We start from the raw sequence: 24,765 nt of genomic DNA, 5'->3' as shown, positions 1-24,765 counted from the left end.
AAATGTACCTGTGGAAACATCAAACAAATCAGTATGCTATACAGACAAACAACCAACAGTTAATGCAACAGACAACCGATATAGGCAAAGGCATAAGCCACAAGTCAATCCCAATTGAATCAACTTCAACCTACAAAACACACATTAGTAATCAAAAGCAAATATCAAATGCTCTCAAGATGAGGCATCATCAATTGTGTAACTTGCATGTGCAACCTGAAACAAAGCTTCAAACATGAGAGGCAAACCCTTAGGCCAAAGCCTAGGGTCAAAGATGAGGGAAAAATTTAAAACAGAACATGAAAATTTACAAGAATCAAGATTTATCAAATAAGAACATCATCCAAGTGGTCTTATGTCAAAAGCATCAACCAATTTCATTTCATAAAGCATTTGGTACAAAGCATGTAAATTGAAAGCTCATAGAAGCAAACAGAATGAACCAATTCAAATCAAATCAATAATGGCTCAATAAATTCCAAGAAAAATCATGCCTAAACAGAATACATCAAAGTATCAACACACCAAAAATCATGGCATTTGGATAGGTAGAAGCATGTCAATTAAAATCAACAAGTCATGGTAAGCATAAACAAGCTCAAAGGAAGCACAAAATGGTTCATCAACTTAAGGCAATCCTAAAACAGAAATGACATAAGATAAATGACTCAACCAAAGCCATAGCAAACTTCAAAGTGTCAGGAACACATGTGCAAAATTTCAAGTTCATCCAATAAACATCAAGAATTTCACAAATCATCTAAATTCAACACTCAACAAAAGTCCAATCTTGACCAATCAGAAAAGAAAATCTCAAACAAATTAGAAATGCCCTAAAAAAATCCACAAAAATCATGATCAAACTTAACATCCAGAAGAATCAACATGCAAAAAATCAGATTAATTGAAGTTCATATGGCATGGTAAATAAAATCAGCAAATTGGACAAGAAATGGTGTGACACACATTCTCACACCTCCGATGATCATATCATATCTCACAAACCAGAAATGCAAAAATAGCAAACTCAAAGCCAAAATGCTCAGGATTGAGTCTACTTTATGCATGTAAATTTTCAGCTTCATTGGATCAAGCATCATGATTGCATAAAAGAAATGGTAAGCAATGTGCAATGAATGACAGGCAAGAACAAACCCTAGGCAATTTTTAAATCCAACCGAGCACAAATTCTGAAAAAATATCCAAAAAAAAGTAGACATTACAAGGAACATGGCAAAAAAATTCTCATGTGAATTGGATCATTATTTTGAGAGTTATGAATTTTTTAATGAAGTGAAAAGTTAAAAAATGATGAAACAAGGAGCATGAACATGGATAGCATATGATGGAAAAATGCGAAAGCCAAATAATGCAAATGCTTGGAGCCGGAATCGAACCGCGCTCAAATTTGAATGTGGCGCTCACTTAATGAAACGCACTGTTTCATTAAGTGAGGTGGCGCGCTATGATTGGTGCATGGCACACAAACAACCAAAACTCATGAAACATGGCCAGGCAAGATCAAACGCGATCTGGAGAATGAAAACCTAGAAAACTCATACAGTTCATCGCGTTCATACTCATCAAGAACAAAACATTCCAGAAATTCATGAAATATATACCATTCGATCCGTCTTGCATCACACATCAACAATACATCATTGATTTAACCTAATTCTAATCATATCAAACGCATCGATCAAAGAAAGTTTCATCAACCAACATTTAAATCAACATAACTTTCTCAAAACTCGATGAAATCAAGAGATCTAAAGTGCAGAATGACCTATGTTCCACGATCTACAAGATGCACATGATAATTGGAAGAATTAGAGCAATCGAATTTTTACCTTGTTGATGATGCAAAGCTGGAATCGTGTGAATCTGGCTTGAAGGAGCTAAAACAGATGCTCTATAGTGCTGAGGAAGATGAATGAATGATGGACAATAGCTCAACAATGCTTAAACTCGATGGAATCTTCAACTGCCATGGAAGTGTGCAATCTTCAACAGTCACGATTTGGCTTGGATTCTGCAAGATCTTGCTTCAATTCACATCAACAATGCCTGCAGATGATGATCAGAACAAGAAGCAAGCAAAAGAAATGAAGAAAATGAATGAAAAGTTGAGAGAAAATTTGAGATGAAAAGTTCTAGATCTGAGTTTGTGAAGTTCCTCCCCCGATTTTCTGTTATGATTAGCACTATATAGCACCTGTTAATCAAACTTGTTAATCATGATTAGCAAAAAACCCAAAGATTAGTGAAATGAGCATGTTTGTGCAAAATGGCCAAAACACCCTTTATGCATGCATGAGCAATGGAACAGTACCAATCTGCATGAAATGAGTTCAAAATGTCATTTGGAGGCAGGTGGAATTGGTTGGAAATGAATAAAATGCATAATTTTCAAATGGATATTTTCCCTCCAAAAATTCAAATTAATGAAGGTGAGAAAAACAAGAAAGGGGGGGTTTGAATTGTTTGGAAAATAAGCGCTTTTTCAAAATGAAAATCACACAAGGATTTTTATACTGGTTCGCTTATAACACAAAGCTACTCCAGTCCACCCGGCCAAGGTAATTTCGCCTTCAACAAGGACTTAATCCACTAATCTTGAAAGATTGATTACAAACAACGTCTAAGAGAAAGATCTCTTAGTCCTCTCAAGTATACAGACTACACAGAGTCACTTGAGGAAATACAACAAAGATAAAAGCTTATGTAATCTAGAGTGCTTCTAAGATAAGCAAATATTACAACAGTAAGAACAAAGTGTTTAACGTTTCAAGCAAGAGCTTTATGAAATGTTGAGAGAGATGAAGATTGTTTTTGTATGCTTGCTTTCTCTAACCTCTCAAAGTTGATGTTTCAGTAAAATCTTGTGATGTTGTACTTATATTGCTCCATGTTGATTTGCAGTCCTTTATATAGAAGAGAAGGATCCGTTGAAAAATCATAGCAGGTAATGACTCTTGAATAATAATTAGTCCCATAACTTATGTTGCTTGTTGCCAAAACAACTTTCTCTTCTTGAATGACTACTTTCCAAAAGTAGTTCCTTATCATTTGAAATTGGATTTAACGTCTCTTTCTGTTTTAGGAAATCCATTTCCATAACTTTACTTGTAGTTAACGTTACTCTTCCTTATTTAGCAATTCCATAATCAGAGTCTTCGTGTTTCTGGAGATCTTGGAATCTTGCTATCTAACTTCAGATGTTGATCTTTTGAGTTCTGATGGTTACTTCAGATAGCGCTGAGAACTCTGGAGTTTGACATACGTTGTTCAGAGTCAGAACTTCTAGAGCGTACTTCTTGTTCAGATGCTTTTGATACTTTGCTGTTTTGCTCAGAGTTAGACTTTCTTGAACGTGTTTCTACTTCAGATGCTTCTGGTCTTCTGATAATTTGTATCTGATATGATTCTGTATCTGATGAATTCTTCCTTCTTTCCTTAGAACCCTGCACACTTAGAAACTTTTCGTTAGGGTGCCATTTTTGGTTTCATCCTTTGTTATCATCAAAATCATGGAATCTGTTGTAGAATAATTTTTGTTCTTACAATCTCCCCCTTTTTGATGATGACAAAACAAACTTAATTAGCAGATGAAACATAAACAATATCAGATCAGATAGACAAGAGCTCCCCCTAGATAGGCTAGGGAGTTCAGAAGTTCTTACCAGAGCTTCCAAGCAATGAGGTTTCTTGATACCTTCTGCAATTTCTTAAGTCTAGAGTTAGATAAATTTATTTTTAAGAAAAATATGTTGCAGAGTGCTTAAGGTATTTAGACAGTATTTTCATCAGAGCTATTAATGACTTCTCCCCCTTTTTGTCAGAATCAAAAAGACATAGCAAAAAAAAGATAATAATTCAAGAAAAAAATTGTATTCAGATAAAAAGCAACAGAGGCAAAAAGAACAAGTAAACATCAAAAACAAAGAAAGTAAAGCAACAAAATCCTAAGTGCCTAAGGGTTGGGAGGCGGAGGCATTCTCTGAAGCAATAGAGCCAGCATGTTCTGAATGTTGTTGTTGACAGAGTCTTGTTTATCCATTCTGGCATGAAGTTCCTTCTGATCTTTCTTCAGTTCTTCCAGCGTCTGGATAACCATAGGAACAACAGAAGAGGACTCCCCCTGAGTCAGAGCCTGCTGTGCTTCAGCAGCGGCCTTTGCTTCAGCTTCGGCAGCAGCTTGTGCCTCAGCTTCGGCAGCAGCAGCAGCATCAGCCAGAGCTTTAGCTTCAGCTTCCTTTACCCTTAGAATTTCAGCTTCCCTTGCTTTTTCTTCCTCCAGCCTTCTAGCTTCTTCTTCAGCTTCTCTTGCTAGTCTCTCTTCCTCAAGTCTTCTGGCTTCAGCTTCTCTTGCAAGTCTTTCCTGGAGTCTTGCCTCAGCATCTCTGATAAAGTCGTTTCTGAGTTGTTCAGAGATGTGCTTCAGTTTAAAAGCCTCAGAGGTCATCCAGCCAATGACTCTGTTCCAGTGTGTCCTTACAGAGTCAGGATCATCACTAACTTCAGAGTTAATGGTCAGAGACTTGACCTTTTGTACTGAAGCCCCTGTGAACAGCATTATGGCTTCCTCAAGGGTAGGTATAGAAAGGTCAGGTTCAGAGGTATGAGGTGAAGAGTTTGGAGGGCTGAGGTTTAATGTTAGAGGTTCAGGTTCAACTTCAGGTTCAGGTTCAGATCTTTGGGGTGAAGCGTAAAGAGGGTTTAAGTCTAATGTTAGAGGTTCAGTTTCAGCTTCAGGTTCAGGTTCAGCGGAGGTGTTTGGAGGGGTGATATCAGAGGTGTGGAGGTCAGAGGGTTGAGTTTCAGAAGGTTGGTTTTCAGAAGTAATGTTGGTTGTTTGTTCTGGGGGAGGTGAAGTTGCTTCAGATTGTGTTGGTTGTTGTGAAGCAAGGTTTTGAGCCTGAATTTGGGCTAAGGTTGGGGAGTCAGGGTCAGAGTATTCTTGGTCAGAGGAGATTTCAAGGTATGGGGGTGATTCTGGGGCTGAAGATGAAGAGGAACTGGTTTGGTTCAGTTCTTCAGCTTCAGATAAAGGTAGTGTTGTATGGGCAAGATTAAATTTTGGTCGAGGTAGTGAGGTTCTGGTTGTAGAAGGTGGGGTTTCAGAGGTTGTGTATATGGGTGGTGTTGGGAGAGGATTAGAAGAAGCCATAATTTGTTCAGAGGGAATAGAGGGAGCAGACGTACCGGTAGTTTCTTGCAGAGGCGCTGGAGATCTGGTTCCAAAAGTTTCTCCTATTCTTGCTCTCTTTGCCTTTGAAGACTTATGCTTAGAGGGACCTCTTTTGAATCTGACAAAGTCTTCTTCTGACTCTAGACACTCATCCAGTCTGAAGTCAGAGATGTCGACTCCTTCATCCTTCAGACGCTGCATGTAGTGGAGGATTGCATCTACAGGTTCATTCTTGAAGAACCTTGCAAGACCATGGGGTAGCTTCCTCTGATCTTTCAAGGCATCCCAGGAGGTATCCATAGTGGGTCTGACTTGAATCTTCTTCAGAATTCCCATACTCTTGAGATTTCTGGCGTTTAGAGGCTTTCCAGTATCTATCGCCAGATCCTCCATCAGCCTGTTCTTCTCCAGATGATCTACCAACCCATTCTCAATGAAGACATCAGATATAAGCCTACCCAGAGGGATGTAGGATCTGGGTTTCATGTTGTTTCTTGTCTCCCTTACAGAGTCTCTGAGATATCTGAAGAGAAGTGCAGGAAGGCAGAGCTTTACACCCTTGTGAATGCAGTAAAGAATGCACTTCTGATCTGCATTGATGTAGTCAGAGGAGTTGGATGCTGGGCGATGATGAATGGTTCCCAGAATGATCTTGAGCCATACTCTGAGGTTCTGATGAAGCTCTTTGTTCTTTGAAGGATTTCCTTCAGCGTTGAGTTTGAAGATGGTTAGATTGATTACTTCAGCAATGCGCTTTGACCTAGGGTTGATGTTGTAGATCCTTTTTCCTCCAGTTTTCTCCATGTTTAGTAAAGAAGCAATTGACTTTTCAGTAATCACTATCTTTACCCCCAATACGAAGGAGACGATGAAGTGGTCATCAGCATCAGCAAATCTCCAGAATTCTTTGATGAGATTTGGGTAAACAGGGCCATAAAGCCTTTGGAAGTAGTTTTCCCACCCTTGTATACGGAGTTCTTCAGTAAGATCTACTCCATTTCTCCTCATGTTGTCGAAGTCCACAAGTGTTTCACATAACACATCCAGTCCCTCAAAGGGAGTTGCTAGGTTAATGTGAGGTTGACGATCAAGAATATGGGGTTCCGTGTACACTGGAGTAATGGAAACGCCTGTAACAGTTGGAGTTGGAATGCTTGAACTTTGGGCAGTGGTGTTGGATTCCATTTGCTGAGAAAAGTTGAAAACTTGTTGTTGTTGAGCATCCATAGTTGATGAAGAAGAAGGTGAAGATGAAGTGTTTGCAAAAATGCTTCAGAGAGGGTTTGGGAGTGAGTGAGAGTGATAGTGTGTGAAATGTGAGAAAAAGTGTTTAAATACCCTAAACGAAAACACATGCAAAACGACACACTATTCAGCGTTAGCACAAAGCACAAGTTAGCACGCTTGGGGGAAAAATGATTAAGGCTCATTAATGAATGTCTAATCCCAACAGTATGCACACTGCTCGAGGAGATCTCAAACGTTTCTCTTCTGGACAGCTGTCTAGAAGTTCTAGGGTTAGACGCTAAGTGCTCCACGTGTTGATGTATCTGATCTTCAGGAATACCAAAGGATTGGTTCCTGGAGATTTCTAACTCAGATATCTTCTTAACTGGTAGAAGTATCAGAGTCAGAGGCAGAGACACATTTGTTTATGTCAGAGTCTCATTTTACATCTTCAGAGCCACACTTCATTCAGGGCAATTTCGAATGTTTAGATTTTCTAAGATAAAAAGAAATCTATCTTCAGCTAGAGGCTTAGTAAAGATATCTGCCCATTGATGATCTGTATCAATGAACTTCAATGTTACTATCCCTTTCTGAACATAGTCTCTGATAAAATGATATTTTATTTCAATGTGTTTAGCTCTGGAATGTAGAATGGGATTCTTACTTAGACAAATGGCAGCAGTATTATCACAGAAGATAGGAATGTTACTCTCAAAGATTTGCAGATCTTCTAACTGGTGCTTCATCCAGAGCATCTGAGTTGTGCACAGTGATGCTGAGATATATTCTGCTTCTGCAGTTGATAGAGCGATAGTTGACTGTCTTTTGCTAGCCCAGGATATCAGATTGTTTCCCAGAAGCTGGCAATTTCCAGATGTGCTTTTTCGTTCTAGTCTATCTCCTGCATAATCTGCATCACAGTAACCCGAAAGTCTATACTCTGATGTTTTCTTATACATCAGGCCCAGGTTAGGAGTTCCTTTCAGATACTTAAGAATTCTCTTAACTGCTGTTAAATGAGATTCTCTAGGATCTGATTGGAATCTGGCACAGAGACAGACACTAAAGAGAATATCAGGACGAGTAGCAGTCAGATAGAGAAGAGAGTCTATCATACCTCGATAGAGCTTCTGACAAACCTTTGTGCTTACTTCTTCCTTTTCAAGAATGCATGTTGGATGCATTGGAGTTTTTGCAGAGTTGCAGTCAGCCATGTCAAATTTCTTCAGAACATCTTTAATATATTTGCTTTGATGAACATATGTAACTTCTGAAGTTTGGTTAATTTGAATTCCCATAAAGAACTTTAGTTCTTGCATTAAGCTCATTTCAAATTCTGCCTGCATTAACTTAGAGAATTCTTGACAAACAGAGGCGTTAACTGAACCAAAAATAATATCATCAACGTATATCTGGCATATCATGAGATCATTGTTAAGGTTCTTACAGAAGAGTGTGGAGTCAACTTTCCCTCTGATAAAATTGTGTTCCAGAAGAAAATTGCTTAAACGTTCATACCAAGCTCTGGGAGCTTGTTTAAGTCCATATAAAGATTTTTTAAGTTTAAAAACATGTTCTGGAAAATTTGGATTTTCAAAACCTGGAGGTTGGTTGACATACACTTCTTCTGATATATAACCATTAAGGAATGCACTCTTGACATCCATTTGATATAATTTAATAGAATGGTTAATAGCAAAAGATACAAGAAGACGAATAGATTCTAACCTTGCGACTGGAGCAAAAGTTTCATTATAATCAATACCTTCTTGTTGACTATAACCTTGAGCTACCAGTCGAGCTTTGTTTCTGATGACTTCTCCTTTCTCATTCAGCTTGTTTCTGAATACCCATCTGGTTCCAATAACATGAGTGCCTCTGGGCTTTGGAACAAGATCCCAGACATCATTCTTTGTGAATTGATCTAATTCTTCTTGCATGGCTGAAACCCAGTCGTTATCTTGAAGTGCTTCATCACAGGACGTAGGCTCAATCAGAGACACTAGTCCCAGAGGAGTATCTTCAGAGGTCCTGAAGGTAGATCTGGTTCTAACAGGTTCGTCCTTGTTTCCCAGAATCAAATCTTCAGATACGTTGATACGACTTTTAACTTTCTTTGGGATTTCTGGGGATTTAATTTCTTCAGAGTTCTGAGTGACAGTTGCTTCTGGAGCTTTATCAGAACCTGCAAGGGTGATTTCTAGATCTGCAAAATCTTCAACTAGCTTTGACTTTTCAGGGTCAAGCTTATCATCAAATCTGACATGAATTGATTCTTCCACAATTTTGGTTTCTGTGTTGTATACTCTGTAGCCTTTAGAGCGTTCTGAGTATCCTAACATAATACCTTTCTGTGCTTTGGAATCGAACTTGTTCAGATGTTCTTTAGTGTTTAAGATAAAGCAAGAACATCCAAAAGGATGAAAATATAAAATGTTTGGTTTTCTTCCTTTACACAGTTCATAGGGAGTCTTTTCCAGAATAGGTCTTATAGAGATTCTATTCTGAATGTAACATGCTGTATTTACAGCTTCTGCCCAAAAGTGCTTTGCCACATTAGATTCATTGATCATGGTTCTGGCCATCTCTTGGAGTGTCCTATTCTTCCTCTCTACAACTCCATTTTGTTGTGGAGTTCTAGGGCAGGAGAAATCATGGGATATTCCATTAGAGTCAAATAATTCCTCAAAATCTTTGTTTTCAAATTCTCCACCATGATCACTTCTGACTCTAATAATTTTAGAGTCAAATTCTTGTTGCACTTTGGAGCAGAAACTAGTGAATACAGAGTGAGACTCACTCTTGTGCTTTAGGAATTTCACCCATGTCCAGCGACTGTAATCATCAACAATGACTAGTCCATACTTCTTTCCATTGACTGATGCTGTTTTCACAGGACCAAATAAGTCAATGTGGAGAAGTTCCAGAGGCTTAGAGGTAGAAACAACATTTTTCTTTTTAAAGGATATTTTTGAAAATTTTCCTTTCTGACATGCTTCACACAGAGCATCTGAAGAAAACTTCAGTTTAGGTAGGCCTCTAACTAACTCGAGTTTATTTAGCTGAGAAAGTTTCCTCATGCTAACGTGGCCCAAGCGTCTATGCCATACCCATTGCTCTTCGTGAACAGTCATCAGACATTTAACATTTTGTTCTTTTAAATCAGAAAGATTAATTTTATAAATGTTGTTTTTTCTCTTGCCTGTGAAAAAGACAGAGCCATTATTCTGATTAATGGCTTTACATGTTTTTTGATTAAAGATTACATCATAACCGCTATCACTTAATTGACTTATGGATAACAAGTTATGCATTAATCCTTCTACGTAAAGAACATCAGATATAGAGGGAAGAGTACCATTACCAATAGTTCCGGAGCCTCTGATCCTTCCTTTCTGATCTCCTCCAAAGCCTACAAATCCAACGTCTTTAAGTTCCAGACTTTGGAACATAGACTTTCTTCCCGTCATGTGTCGCGAGCATCCAGAGTCCAGGTACCATGACTGGTGTCTGAACTTTGCTGCATAGGATATCTGCAACATAGACAATCTTATCCTTCGGTACCCATAATCTCTTGGGTCCTTTTTGATTAGTCTTCCCAGAGTTTCTTATAACTTTGGGTTTTCTAGCATTTTCAAATTTTTGTTCTTGTGTGTGTGTATAGTGATATGAAAATGGAGATTTAAGTTGGTCACTAGAAGAAGTTTTAACTTCCTTAGGATCATACCCAATTCCCTTTTTATTGTTCTGACTGACTCCATAAATCATGGATGCCATAATACTCCTACCTATTCCATTTTTCAGAAATTCTTGAAAGGCTTCTTCGTATTCAAAAATTATTTTATTTAAAGTTTGTGGTGCTTGAGACAACGCTTCTTCTAACTCTAAGCTTTTTCTTTTTGCTCCATCTCTTTCTAATGTTAAAGATCTGATTGTATCTTCTCGTGCTAGAATTGTCATCTCAAGCTTGCCACATTCTTCAAATTTTGCTTTAAAACAGCCTTTTATGTTTTTAAGCTTTTGTTTTAATTTCTGATATGAGCTAAGAGTTTCTGACAAGCATGATTCTAGATCAGATCGAGAGAGTTCAGAAAATACCTCTTCAGATTCTTCATCTGAGCTGCTCCTGGATGTGGTAGCCATAAGTGCCACGTTGGCCTTTTCATCAGAGTCAGATTCTGATGACTCAGATTCACTATCATCCCAGGTAGCCATTAATCCTTTCTTTGTCCTGAAGGTATTTTTCTTGAAACTTTCTTTTCTAGAATTGTCTTTCTTTAGCTTGGGGCATTCATTCCTGTAGTGACCTGTTTCTTTACATTCATAGCAAGTAATATCTTTGTTAGTTTTACCTTTTGAGGTTGATTCTGATCGATCCCCTCTGGGTCTTGGTCTTCTGAAGTTGTTGTTCCTCTTTTTCCAGAGTTGTTTAACTCTTCTGGTTAGGAGGGACAATTCTTCTTCATCATCAGAATCTTCTAGTTCAGAGTCATCAGTATCTTCAGTTTCTGCCTGGAGAGCTTTGGTTCTGTCAGGTTTGCGTCTTTCATATCTGGACTTTAATGCTATGGACTTGTTCCTTTTCTGAGGCTCATCTTCCTCTAGTTCTATCTCATGACTTCTGAGGGAGCTAACAAGTTCTTCAAGACTGATATTGTTCAGATCCTTTGACAGCTTCAGAGCAGTAACCATGGGTCTCCATTTCTTTGGCAGACTTCTGACTATCTTTTTGACGTGGTCTGCAGTTGTGTATCCTTTGTCTAGAACTTTGAGACCTGCAATCAGAGTTTGGAATCTAGAGAACATTGCCTCTATGGCTTCATCATCTTCCATTTTGAAAGCTTCATATTTCTGGATAAGCGCCAGAGCCTTTGTCTCTTTGACCTGAGAGTTTCCTTCATGAGTCATCCTTAGAGAGTCAAGTATGTCTTTGGCTGTTTCTCTGTTGGTGATCTTTTCATACTCGTTATAAGATATAGCATTGAGGAGTATGGTTCTGGCCTTGTGATGATTCTTGAAAACTCGCTTCTAATCATCTGACATCTTACTTCTGGGAACTTCAGCTCCATCCTCCGTGACAGGAGGTTTGTATCCATCTGTGACAATGTCCCAGAGATCAGCATCGTAGCCTAGAAAGAAACTTTCGATTCTATCTTTCCAGTAATCGAATTTCTCTCCATCAAAGACAGGTGGCTTAGCATTGTAACTATCCTTTTCATTTGTGTGGGCCATAGTTTTTCTCGTTCTGGATCTCTCTACACTGTTAAGTGTTTGATTAGAAAATCAATAACAGAGCCGGAGCTCTGATACCAATTGAAGGTGAGAAAAACAAGAAAGGGGGGGGGGGTTTGAATTGTTTGGAAAATAAGCGCTTTTTCAAAATGAAAATCACAATAGGATTTTTATACTGGTTCGCTTATAACACAAAGCTACTCCAGTCCACCCGGCCAAGGTGATTTCGCCTTCAACAAGGACTTAATCCACTAATCTTGAAAGATTGATTACAAACAACGTCTAAGAGAAAGATCTCTTAGTCCTCTCAAGTATACAGACTACACAGAGTCACTTGAGGAAATACAACAAAGATAAAAGCTTATGTAATCTAGAGTGCTTCTAAGATAAGCAAATATTACAACAGTAAGAACAAAGTGTTTAACGTTTCAAGCAAGAGCTTTATGAAATGTTGAGAGAGATGAAGATTGTTTTTGTATGCTTGCTTTCTCTAACCTCTCAAAGTTGATGTTTCAGTAAAATCTTGTGATGTTGTACTTATATTGCTCAATGTTGATTTGCAGTCCTTTATATAGAAGAGAAGGATCCGTTGAAAAATCATAGCAGGTAATGACTCTTGAATAATAATTAGTCCCATAACTTATGTTGCTTATTGCCAAAGCAACTTTCTCTTCTTGAATGACTACTTTCCAAAAGTAGTTCCTTATCATTTGAAATTGGAGTTAACGTTTTAGGAAATCCATTTCCATAACTTTACTTGTAGTTAACGTTACTCTTCCTTATTTAGCAATTCCATAATCAGAGTCTTCGTGTTTCTGGAGATCTTGGAATCTTGCTATCTAACTTCAGATGTTGATCTTTTGAGTTCTGATGGTTACTTCAGATAGCGCTGAGAACTCTGGAGTTTGACATACGTTGTTCAGAGTCAGAACTTCTAGAGCGTACTTCTTGTTCAGATGCTTTTGATACTTTGCTGTTTTGCTCAGAGTTAGACTTTCTTGAACGTGTTTCTACTTCAGATGCTTCTGGTCTTCTGATAATTTGTATCTGATATGATTCTGTATCTGATGAATTCTTCCTTCTTTCCTTAGAACCCTGCACACTTAGAAACTTTTCGTTAGGGTGCCATTTTTGGTTTCATCCTTTGTTATCATCAAAATCATGGAATCTGTTGTAGAACAATTTTTGTTCTTACAATTAATTCAAGTGAAAAATGCACTTTTTTGGGATGAGTTTTAATGAAATGTGATGCATGATTATGATAGTGCACATCAAGAGAAAATTGCTCCAAAAAGAAACACATGATTTGGCCATTTGGTGCAAAAGTTATGCTAGCTTGAAGTTCAAAAATCCTTGACAATGATTTGATCATAACTTGCCAACCACACATGAGAAATGGATGTTCTTGGACTTTTTGGAAAGGTGAGAGCAAGATCTTCAACTTTCATGTTGGGCAAAATTTGATTTTAAGCTTTTTTGATGATGTAAAATTGAGGAGAAGGCCTTTCCATTTTTGGCAGTTTGAAATTACAGGTCACTTACTATTTTTAGAAACTTTTCATCTGACCTCAAATTCTCCAATGTTGATGTTTGACATGTTACATGAGACTTGTATGGACATGAATAAGGCCTCTCTAATCATCTCACACCTTCAAATCCATGATTGTATGCACAGTTGACTTATGTTGACTTTTCTAGGGTTTCAGTTGACCTAGCTATGCTCAGATGAAATCCAAGACTCTACCACTTGGGATCTTGATTCAAAATGATATCACAACTCATATGAACTCTTCATGAATGCTCATAGTGCCCAAATTCTTCAGAATGGCCACCATCTATGGCTCAATGAACGCCTTTGACTGGTTTGACCTAATGTTGCTTCATCTGCAAGTAACAAGGTTAGATGACAATATTTTTGTACTTTTGGGTTAGTAAACAAATGAAAAGAAATGATATACAAATGCACAACATGCTTGGTGATCAAGAATCACACTCAAAATACAACCCACCCACCGGAAAGAAGGCAAGGTGCACAATGATCCTTGAGTCAAATGATATGATGTGATATGATGCCATGAGGGATCTTAGGGACAAAATTGGGGTCTTAAAATATAGTATTCAAAGCTTTGGGTTTACAAGAGCCAGTTCCTCTTCTTCCTTAGACCAGTTCTCTTCAGGCTACAAGTCAGTAGTAGCCTTTGTCCTTCATAACAGGATGTTTCCAACCCTTTATGACAACTTTCCAAGTCTTGTTATCCATAGATTTTAGGAATGCAACCATGCATGCCTTCCAATAGTCATAGTTGGTTCCATCTAAGATGGTTGGTATGTTAATAAATCCTCCTTCCATGGTACCAGAAAGTATCTTCCCCGGATCTCACCCAGAAACAAAGCATGATGCCTGCTCTGATACCACTTGAAATTCTGGTATTCAGATATCATATGTCGTACGTGATGTCACGACACTAATATCAGGACTTCACACAACAATAATAGTAAGCAGATAACAAATATTATATACAATGTCACGACACCAAGATCAAGATATGTCACACCATAAACAATTATCAAGATAACAAATGTTGTATACGATGTCACGACACCAGGTTCAGGACATGTCACACTAGAAACAATTACAGTGTAAAAAACAGGAAGAAAATAATATAGGTCAATTGTTAACCCTGTTTGGTGCAACGTCACCTACATCTGAGGGCATCCAAGCCAAGAAGGAAATCCACTATACCAATATTAGTTTGAAGTTCTAAACAACCTCTGGTTTTACAAACTTCTCATCTAATCACTACCCGTGGAATTTATATCTAAGACTCTCCTAGATATGAGACTCTTCAATCACACAACAACGATAACAATTGAAAACAATCAAAGAACAGAAGACACACTTTCAATGAAACAGAATGAACTATTGCTTAAAAGCTCATGAGTGATTCACAATTACAACTAAATAAACTCATTCCAATTCAAGTATCAAGGAGATACTATAATGGCTCACAAATAACAATGACAACTAAATCCTAACAATAAAATTTTCAGTGCAACTCTCTCTTCTGTACATTAGGTTTAGTAACGTCCTCTTTAAATAGCCTATGGTAAGCATGGGCTTAGGCATAAAAAATCAGCAGATCCAAAACAAAACAAATTAAATCAAATCTGATGTCTCTTAAAATGTTTTGACATCTGTCTGCAGAATCAAATCATATGTTTCCTTAAATGTTTCGACATTCATTCTACACAATCTTCTGCAAAATCAAATCAAATCTAACGTTTCCTTAAAATGCCTACACATCCCATTATATGAAACAAGTGCAGAGCTATTTTCCAGAACTTTATCAAGGGGTTTCACTAGAGTATCACCAAAGGGGTCTCAGTCAGAGTGATTATTATTAGACGATAGTACCAATCTAGAAGAGGGGTTGAATAGATTAGTATTTGAAATTTAGTGCTTTTTAAAAATGTTTTCAACGGTTGCGAAAGCTTCCTAGATTACAATGGTCTAAACGACCTGTTAATGGAAAGATCGGATATGCATGAAACCGAATGGAATAACTACATTAGAGATAATCAACCACTATCTAAATCAATCTATTAACTATCACAGTCCTTGATAGCGTTACCTCTACTAATGCGTTAACACAATAAGATAGAAAGTAAAAAATTAATAGATTTGTGTGAGATTAATTTTATCGAACACTTAGTGAGCACTCCTCACCAAGTCTCAATTTTACTCAAATTGAATGTGCAGAATTTTACTCAGTTGCAATCAAAGTGATTGCACCAATTTATCGAAAAGCTACTATGCAAAACAATTAACCGAGATTGATTTTACTATTAATTTCATACAAAACGTAATTAATTCAGAATTTAAAGAGTTAAGAGAAAGAGAGAATAACATCAGATTTGTTTAGGCAGTTCCCATACCTTCCTCACTTAGGGTACGTCTGCCCTCAATTCTAAATCTAGAATTGAGATATATTTAGTATTAAGTTGCAAAGTTGATACAAGAAAAGAAATGATCACCGTCAAATCAATGCCTAGTGTTGTTGTAGATCCTAATCGCTTCTCTCCCCTTGATTCGAGTTGAACCAAGTCCTTCAAGCGCTTCGAATAAACCTTCGGTTACAGCTACCTTATTGTAAGAACTCTACGTTCTCCAAAACATCAGCTCGGCTGATTTCGATCGCAAGTCTCTTGAACCCTAAGCTTTCTTAACAATCCTCCGGTTACCATTACTTGTTAGACCGAACCCACCGTTCTTCAAACTTTTCACTCGGTTGAATATGTGAAGCAAAGGTTAGTGCAGAAAACCCCAATTCTTGGAGGACAAAACCCTAATGGTTTTATTCAAGAAAAACCCACACAAAGTTTCAACCCAAACTAAGATTACACAATCCTATTTGAACGTTGTCACCACAACAATGCACAATGATCAACAAAATTTTTTATGTGTATTTGTTGAGAAATGCAATGGAGAATGAAGATGAAGAGCACCTTGGTGTATATCTTTCACTTTTCTTGTTTTTAATCGAAGAAGAGACTCTAGAATATTTATATGATGCACAAACCAAATAAAAGACATAACAAAATTATTTTTCATAATTACACAGCACAAAATTGAGTTCAAGCAGCGACCACTCGACCTGTTCACACAGGTCACTCGACCTGTTCAGACCCGAGGCAAAATTATTCAAGCGAAGCAGGCGATGAGTCGACTCAAACAGAGTTTTTCTAGGGTTGAGTCGACCTATAACTCGATCTGTTCAGACCCATGGCTACATGGTTAAAATGGAAATAGGAAATGAGTCGATTCAACATGTGGATGAGTCGACTCATTCAGTTTTCCTAGGATTGAGTCAACCTATTCAGACCCGAGAGTTACGCTCCGATTCATGAGTCGAATCACATTTCTTAAACTCTCAGAAATGAGTTTTGAGATGTATTTTGAACAATTTAAACCAATCTCATATGAACCTAGGGTATTAACGATGATCAAGTGCATGATTCATATTTATGATATGCTCCTATATGCCTGGACACATTGAACTTATATTTTGAACATGTTATAGGATGAATGCATTCTATGATATGATGACAGCGTTCAAGTATAATTTAAACATAGAAATTGGTCAAACTTAGATCAAACCATAAAATGAACATCAAGAATTACATAGATCAAGTATATACATACATAGTTGATCAATATAGGTCAAATAGATATGAACGATATTACCTCCAATGATGATAGACGACGAGTGCCCTCACATAGCCCACATTTATAAATCAAGGAATAGACAGACATAAATATAAAGTATGCATCATATATATATTTAAACACAGTCTGAGATGTCCAGAACACTAAGTTCCCTACGGATGTGGAAGAAAGACTCTGTCGCAAGTGGTTTTGTGAAAATATCGGCAAGTGGATTTTTTCTACTCAACGTGCTCGAAGACAACATCACCTTTCTCAACATGATCCCTAAGGAAGTGATGCTGAATTTCAATATGTTTAGTGCAAGAATGTAGTATAGGATTTTTGGTTAAACTGATGGCGCTTGTGTTGTCACAAAAAATGGGAATATGTTTAAGTTGAACATTGAAGTTGAGTAATTATTGTTTGAGCCACAAAGTTTGAGCTTAACAATTAACCGCATCAATGTATTCCGCCTCACTGTTGACAAAGCAACTGAAACATGCTTTTTGTTGTGCCAACTCACTAAGGAATTTAAATAAAATTGACAAGTGCCACTAGTGCTTCTCCTATCTGATTTGCAACCGGCAAAGTCGGAATCAGAGTAGCCGACCAAAGAGAAATCACTTCCCTTGGAAAACCAAACCCATACTTTGAAGTACCACAAAGGTATCTAAGTATGCGATTGACGGCCTTTAAATGTGATTCTTTGGGACATGATTGATACCTAGCACATATACATACACTAAACATAATATCTGGTCGAGATGCGGTAAGATAGAGGAGGGAACCGATCATACCTCTATACCTTTTTATGTCTACGACCTTACCATTTTCATCCCGATCCATATTAACCGCAGTAGGAATTGGAGTGTCGATTACTTTGGAGTTTTCCATATCGAAGCACTTGAGTAACTCATTGCAATACTTTGTTTGGCTCACAAAAGTTCCTTCTTTAATTTTCTTGATTTGAAGTCTGAGGAAGTAATTTAGCTCCCCCATCATGCTCATTTCAAATTCTCCTTGCATCAGCTTAGAGAATTCCTTGACCAAATTTATGTTAGTAGATCCAAAAATAATGTCATCTACATAGACTTGAACTAAAATAGAGTGTTTTCCTTGACGCTTAATAAAAAGGGTTGTATCAACCTTCCCTCTTGAGAATCCTTGTTATAGTAGAAATTTACTAAGATGCTCATACCATTCCCTAGGGGTTTGTTTGAGACCGTACAAAGCACATTTAAGCTTATAAACATAGTTAGGATGCTCATAGTTTTCAAAACTGGGAGGTTGAGATACATAGACCTCTTCATTAATGTGACCGTTTAGGAAAGCGCTCTTAACATCCATTTGAAATAATTTGAAATTTTGAGAACAAGCATAGGCAAACAAAAGGTGTATAGCCTCGAGTCGGAAAACCGAAGCATAAGTTTCCTCATAGTCGATGCCTTCCTCTTGGTTATACCCTTGAGCAACAAGGCGAGCCTTGTTGCGAGTTATAAATCCATTTTTGTCTAACTTGTTCCTAAACACCCATTTAATGTTGATTACTCGATGGTCTCGCGGAGAGGGGAACAAGATCCCACACCTCATTTCTTTTGAACTGATTAAGTTCCTCTTGCATCGCTAAAAACCAATGTTCATCGAGTAATGCATCTTTGGAGTTTTTAGGCTCAATTTGAGAGACGAAAGCGAAATGATAACAAACGTTACTTATCTTTGACCGTGTGGTAACTCCCTTTGAGATATCTCCTAGAATATTATCGATGGGATGATCCTTAGAAGATTTCCATTCCAAAGGAAGATCATTTTTATTAATCGAATGATCCTCCTCTTTCTTTTCAGATATGCGATCAGGCTCCTCCTTAGCTTTTTCCGGATGGGGTTCAACACTCTTTTCTTCTTGATCTTTTAATATGTCTTCCAAAGGAACACCTGCACCATCAACAATAATACCTTCTCCGACAATCTTCGGATAAGATTCATCAAAGGAAACATGCATGGATTCTTCAACAATAAGTAACCTTTTATTGTATACTCTATATGCTATACTAGATTGAGAGTATCCGAGAAAGATACCTTCATCTTCTTTTGAGTCAAATTTACCAAGGTTTTTTTTACCATTATTTAATACAAAGCATTTACATCCGAAGACATGAAGATGTGAAATATTAGGTTTCCTTCCCTTTAGCAATTCATAAGGGGTTTTGTTTAGAATAGGACGGATGAGTATCCTCTTCAATACATAACAAGCCGTATTTATGGCATCGGCCCAAAAATATTTAGGAAGGTCATTTTCATTGATCATAGTCCTTCCAAGCTCTTCTAAAATTTGGTTTTAACGTTCCACTACTCCATTTTATTGTGGAGTTCCTGGAGTAGAAAAATTATGATCAATGTCGTTTGTTTCACAAAATTCCTCAAAGAGGTGGTTTTCAAATTCACCTCCGTGGTCACTTCGAATAGTAACTATGCTAGTGTTCAATTTGTTTTGAGATATCTTGGCAAACTTTTCAAAAGCATAAAAAGTGTCACTTTTACTTGCTAAGATGATGGTCCAACAAAATCTAGAGTAGTCATCTACTATAACAAAACCATAGTAGTTTCCACCTAGACTTTTAATTCTAGATGGCCCAAAAAGGTCCATATGGAGAAGTTCAAGGGGTCTCGGTGTGGAAACAATATTTTTAGATTTAAAAGAGATCATTGTTTGCTTTCCCATTTAGCACGCATCACATAAGTGATCTTTTAAAAATTTGATTTTGGGAAGACCAACTACTAGATCTTTTGCAACAACTTTATTTAGCAAGTCAAAGTTGACATGTGTTAATCGCCTATGCCAAAGCCACGAGTCTTCACTCATGGAGACGAAACATTTAGCATTAGTCAAAGACACTTCATTCAAGTCAAGAATGTATACATTATTTTCCCTCCAACCCTTAAGCACATCATTCTTTTTATCATTATATTCAATCATGCAACAATCTTTTAAAAACGATACTTTATATCCTTTGTCATATAATTGGCTATTACTAATGAGATTGTGCTTAAGGCCTTTAACGAAAAGGACGCCTGAGATAGTAGTAGAGGAGGGATTACCTACACTACCTTTTATGAGTATAGCTCCCTTGTTATTATCACTGTAGGTTACAAATCCTTTCTTCTTATCCACAAAGTCAAAGAACAAGGAAATGTCACCTGTCATATGTCTTGAGCATCCACTATCGAGAACCCATGTTCTCTCTGTATCCTCAAGACGTTCCACCTACAAATTTAAACAAGGGAAGGAGGTACCCAATTTTCACTGGGTCCTAGTGTGTGAGTGAAAATTTGGTTGCATTCGGGCAACCATTGAAAAATGTCTTTAGGAACCAAGAATCTCCTAAATCGGCATTTAGCAATAGTATGTCCCCTTTTGCAACAATACAAACAATTTAAGTTCGGATGAGAGTTGTTTTTGCTAACTTGATCCTTTACCACATAAGTGTACTTTTGATAAGGATTATTCATGTTACTTCTAAAATGTGATTGATCAATAGCAAAGGTAACTTTAGGTTGTAAAGCCTTGTCTAATTTAGCTTGAAGAGTTCTAACTTCTCTTTGCCAAATGTGACAAGTTTCAAATCCATACCATCTAAACCAAAATCCCTTATCATGTTCAGTTTTGCCTTTAGTAACATCTATCATAGAGTTCTTAATAGTTTCTAATTCCTTTTCGAAATCAGAGATCTTCTTTTCTAAATAAAGAAAATTTTCTTATTTGAGGTCAAGCGCTTAAAAGCTTCCTTGGCCTTATTGTGTAGAGTACTAAAGGCATTTTACAAATCAAAATAATACATTTTATCAACATGATCATACTTCGAATGACTTACATTCTTTTTCTTCTTTTGATGAGTTATAATACAAATATTGACATTTTCTTCTTCATCACTTGAGTTATCATCGCTTGAGGACTCCTTATCGCTCTCCCATGCAATGTATGCTCTTCTAGCTTTGCTAGATTTATTATGATGTTTGTGTCTTCCTTATAATGATCGGCCTTTCCGCAATTATGGCATGATCCTTTTGACTTAGTTGTCTTACCTTCCTCTCAATTCGGGAATTTTGATTATCTTCTATAGTTGACAAGATTTTTATCCAAATGTTGAATTTCATTCTTTCTAAGGTATCGGTTATACCTCCTTACGAACAACCCCATGTATTCGTTCGAATCTTTATCATCGTCACTTGATTCCCTCTCACACTAATCATTGGTGGATGACTTATATCTTCAAGCCTTTAAAGCAATAGACTTCCTTTCGGTGTCCTTAGCTTTCTCCTTCTTTTTCCTTCTTTTGACTCTTCTCATGTTTCTCAAGGTTCATGAGCTCTGGCTCATGCTCTTGAAGCTTACCAAACAATGTTGTCATGTCCAATGTTCTTAGATCATTGGCTTCCTTAATCACGGTGACCTTTGGTAGCCAATCCCTATTAAGGCATCTTAAGATTTTGTTAGTAGCAACATCATTAGGGGTAGTTCTATCAAGAGCATTTAACTAATTAATTAGATGAGAAAATCTCTTTTGCATATCGACAATGGTTTCACCATCCTCCATATGAAAAGGTCAAATTCTTGAGTTAAAGTGTTGATTCTAGCTAGTTTGACATCATTGGTTCCCTCATGGGTAATTTGCAATGAGTCCCACATAGCCTTAGCACTAGTACAATAGGAAACCCTATAATACTCAACACCTAAGGCGGTGATGAGTATGTTTATGGCTTTCCAATCATAGTTATACTTTTTCTCATCTTCTTCATTCCTTTGTGCTTCAGGTATAGGTATAACAACACCATCCACATTGGTCATGGTTATTTCCATAGGACCATATTGGATGACTTTCCATACCTTCCTATCAATAGATTTGATATGGATATGCATACAATCTTTTCAATAACTATAGTTTTCACTGGTAAAACTAGGCGCCCTATTGTACCCCTCCCCCCCCCCTTTAGGATCGTTACTCATTTTCTAAAAAGTTATATGCGAAGCACTAGATGAACCAGGCTCTAATACCACTTGTTAGACGATAGTACCAATCTAGAAGAGGGGTTGAATAAATCAGTATTTGAAATTTAGCGCTTTTTAAAAATGTTTTCAACGGTTGCGAAAGCTCCCTAGATTACAATCATCTAAACGATCCATTAATGGAAATATCAGATATGCATGAAACCAAATGGAATAACTACGATAGAGATAATCAACCACTATCTAAATCAATCGATTAACTACCACAATCCTTGATATCGTTACCTCTACTAATACGTTAACACAACAAGAGAGCAAGTAAAAAATTAATAGATTTGTGTGAGATTAATTTTATCGAACACTTGGTGAGCACTCCTCATCAAGTCTCAATTTTACTCAAATTGAATGTGCAGAATTTTACTCAATTGCAATCAAAGTGATTGCACCAATTTATCGAATAACTACTTTGCACAACAGTCAAGCGAGATTGATTTTACTATTAATTTCACACAAAACGTAATTAATGCAGAATTTAAAGAGTTAAGAGAAAGAGCGAATAACACCAGATTTGTTTAGGCAGTTTCCCTACTGTCCTCGCTTAGGGTACGTATTCCCTCAATTCTAAATCTAGAATTGAGATATATTTATTATTAAGTTGCAAAGTTGATACAAGAGAAGAAATTATCACCACCAATCAACCCCTAGTGTTGTTGCGGATCCTATTTGCTTCTCTCCCCTTGATTCGAGTTGAACCAAGTACTTCAAGCGCTTTGAACAAACCTCTGGTTAAAACTACCTTATTGTAAGAACTCCACATTCTCCAAAACTTCAGCTTGGCTGATTTCGATCGCAAGTCGCTTGAACCCTAAGCTTTCTTCACAATCCTCCGGTTACTATTACTTGTTTGATTGAACCCACTGTTCTTCAAACTTTTCACTCGGCTGAATCGGTGAAGCAAAGGTTAGTATAAAAGCCCCCAATTCTTGGAGGACAAAACCCCAATGGTTTTATTCAAGAAAAAACTCACACAAAGCCTCAACCCAAACTAAGATTACACAATCCTATTTGAACGTTATCACCACATCAATGTACAATGATCTACAAAAATTGTTATGTGTATTTGTTGAGAAATGCAATGGAGAATGAAGATGAAGAGCACTTTGGTGTATATCTTTCACTTTTCTTGTTTTTAATTGAAGAAGAGACTCTATAATATTTATATGATGCATGGACCAAATAACAGACATAATAGAATTGTTTTGGACAACTATACAACACAAAATTGAGTCCAAGCAGCGACCATTCGACCTGTTCAGACCCGAGGCAAAATTATTCAAGTGAAGCAGGCGGTGAGTCGACTCAAACAGGGGATTATTCGAATCAAACAGAATTTTTCCAGGGTTGAGTTGACCTAGGACTCGACCTGTTAAGACTCGTGGCTACATGGTTCAAATGGAAATAGGCAATGAGTCGACGCAACATATGGATGAGTCGACTCAATTAGTTTTCCCAGGATTGAGTTGACCTGTGACTCAACCTGTTCAGACCTGAGAGTTACGCTCTGAGTCATGAGTCGGCTCATAGTTCTTAAACTCTCAAAAATGAGTTTTGAGATGTATTTTGATCAATTTAAACCAATCTCTTATGAGCCTAGGGTATTAACTATGATCTAGTGCATGATTCACATCTATGATATGCTTCTATATGCCTGGACACGTTGAACTTATATTTTGAACATGTTAGAGGATGAATGCATTCTATGATATGATGATATAGTCCAAAGTACACGTTATGGGCGACTAGAAAGGTTTGACATTATTAAAATAAGAACTAGGCATATTTTCTCTCACCATTATGATATCACTAAAGTCCTACCCGACTCCATTGATATGATTGGATGATCATCGAAATCATAGGTAACTATCACCTGGAGAGGTTGAAACTGATCATCAGGGATTTAGTTGAGGGGTTCCATCAGGACTTTGTCAAAGGGTTTCATCAGGGTTTTATCATTGAGGGTTCCATCAGAAGTTGTATAAGAGGTTTCAGCAAGAGTTTTTCCTGTTGTTTTATTAAGAGTTTCATCAGGGGTTCTACCAGAGTTATCAAACAACGATCGAAGGATCTTCTGAATCCTACCAGGTTTCTATGATCATAGGAATCATATGCAAGAAGATATTGTTAGGGATACATCAAAGTGGATGCCAACGGAGCACAAAGGATTGGTCAATCCTTGCTCGACTCCAGCGTCTATTAACCCCGTGGTCAAAATTAGCGTTCCTCTTTATATTTAACCACCTCCTCCCTGAGAAGATGAAGACTCGTCATGATCATCATCTTAGTTTGAAGCTGATTAAATAGGGGCAGTTGTTGTACCCCAAATTTTGACCATTATTTCTTTCTTGTTATTGACTTAGAATCTAGGTCATTGACATGCCCAGGGCCATTTATAAGGCATCTGGTCAACCCCAATAACCTAGAAAGTTAAAGGGGGACCATTTTGACATTTTAGTCCCTCTTAGATATTTGTTTTAATCTAGGGATGTTGCTTGGAACGTAATAATTTGGGGGGTTAGGCTAGAGGGATATTACCATTAGTAACTAACACATTTTATCTTATTAAAATACATTAGTAAAAAATAATAATAAGTATTAGGAGGATTATTTGTTTTAGTAGTAGGGATAGAATAAATTATAATAGTGTTAGTTGTTAAATATGGATAGATTAATATTAGTATTATTTTTATTTTTTTTTACAAATTAATATTAAGTTATATTAATGTTATTTAGGAATAATTTAATATTGGGATTAATTAGGGTTAAATTAATTTCTTTTTTATTAATGAAATTATCATTAATCGATATACTATCTAATTAGGGACATAAGGGGATTATTAGAGCATA

Source organism: Lathyrus oleraceus, chromosome 4 (assembly GCF_024323335.1).
Source record: "Lathyrus oleraceus cultivar Zhongwan6 chromosome 4, CAAS_Psat_ZW6_1.0, whole genome shotgun sequence".
NCBI lineage: Eukaryota > Viridiplantae > Streptophyta > Magnoliopsida > Fabales > Fabaceae > Lathyrus > Lathyrus oleraceus.
The sequence above is the reverse complement of the archived record's forward strand: the minus strand, read 5'-3'. Positions refer to the sequence as shown.